The 1,185-nt window shown below is 22.3% G+C and overlaps 1 long non-coding RNA gene across 1 annotated transcript; it reads left to right on the plus strand.

Annotated features, from left to right (window-relative positions):
• Positions 1 to 481: 481 nt before the first annotated feature.
• On the plus strand, positions 482 to 884 carry LOC131947062 (uncharacterized). The gene is made up of 3 exons (XR_009387827.1): positions 482 to 506; positions 625 to 658; positions 743 to 884. It is a non-coding gene; the product is annotated as an uncharacterized LOC131947062 (long non-coding RNA).
• The last annotated feature ends 301 nt before the right edge of the window (positions 885 to 1,185 follow it).

The raw sequence follows: 1,185 nt of genomic DNA on the forward strand, positions 1-1,185 counted from the left end.
CAGCGCTTTGCAAACCTCTGTTTACATTCAAATTCATGTACTATCCTTCCAAACTTAATTATTTCACAGCGTGATCAACAGTCAAATTCACAATCTGATGGCCAAGAACAGGTAAACATTGTCGACAGTTGTTAGTCTTTTCCGTTTCGTTCTATTAATGATGACACATTCAAGTAAATAGCTCTTATTAAAAGTAGGATAAATTTTCAATTATATATATATATATATATATATATATATATATATATATATATATATATATATATATATATATATATATATATATACATTTATTTATTTATTTATATATATATATATATATATATATATATATATATATATATATATATATATATTTATTTATTTATTTAATTATTTATTTATTTATTTATTTATATTTATATTTAAGGTATTTAGATATATTTGACATTCCGAATTGAAAACGTGTGATTAATAATTTTCCATATTTTTACTACTACTCACAGAGTAAAGGCAAAGGAGGGAGGGTAAGGATGTTTTTGCTGAACTAACAAAAATAATTTTATAAACAATATTAATAAACAATTGTTAGTAATTATTTTCCAAACTAACAATTATTTTATAAGCTTTTTGTACTTTCCACAGAGAGGATAAAATCTATTCGTCTGATATTAAAGATGTAAGTTTGTTTTTCTCAGTTTTCTTATAGTTAAATATAAGCAAACATGTTACTCTATTAATTAAATTCCTTTCTACGTTACAGATTGAACCCTCACGGATCTTCAATGTCAAAAGTGAATTTTTTTCTAACTTTCCAGAAATTAACAAAACATATTTGATTTTTAAAATAATTTTTTAAATTACTAAAACGTTTTGTTCTTAAAATAAACTAAAAATATATTATTTATGGTGTTTTTTGTCTCGTTTTTTTTTATTTAGCAAAAATATTAGTGTTGCTCTATATTTATGTAAGCAGTCTAGAGTCTAGACAAAACTGCTTTGACGTTTAACTCAAATATGTACGTTGGCCTTTTGTAGCATTATCCTTATACATTTATTTTGAATACCGAATATATATTTAAAAAAATTAATAATACTATTTATTAACAGATCAACAAAGTTATCGACAGATTACACCTTAACAAAATCTATTTAAAAACTGAACCACAATAGTCTATTAAATGAAACAAAGTTGTTTCTTTACAT

The sequence above is a fragment of the Physella acuta genome, unplaced genomic scaffold, assembly GCF_028476545.2.
Source record: "Physella acuta isolate Inbredline_101_S28 unplaced genomic scaffold, ASM2847654v3 ptg000580l, whole genome shotgun sequence".
Taxonomy (NCBI): Eukaryota; Metazoa; Mollusca; class Gastropoda; family Physidae; genus Physella; species Physella acuta.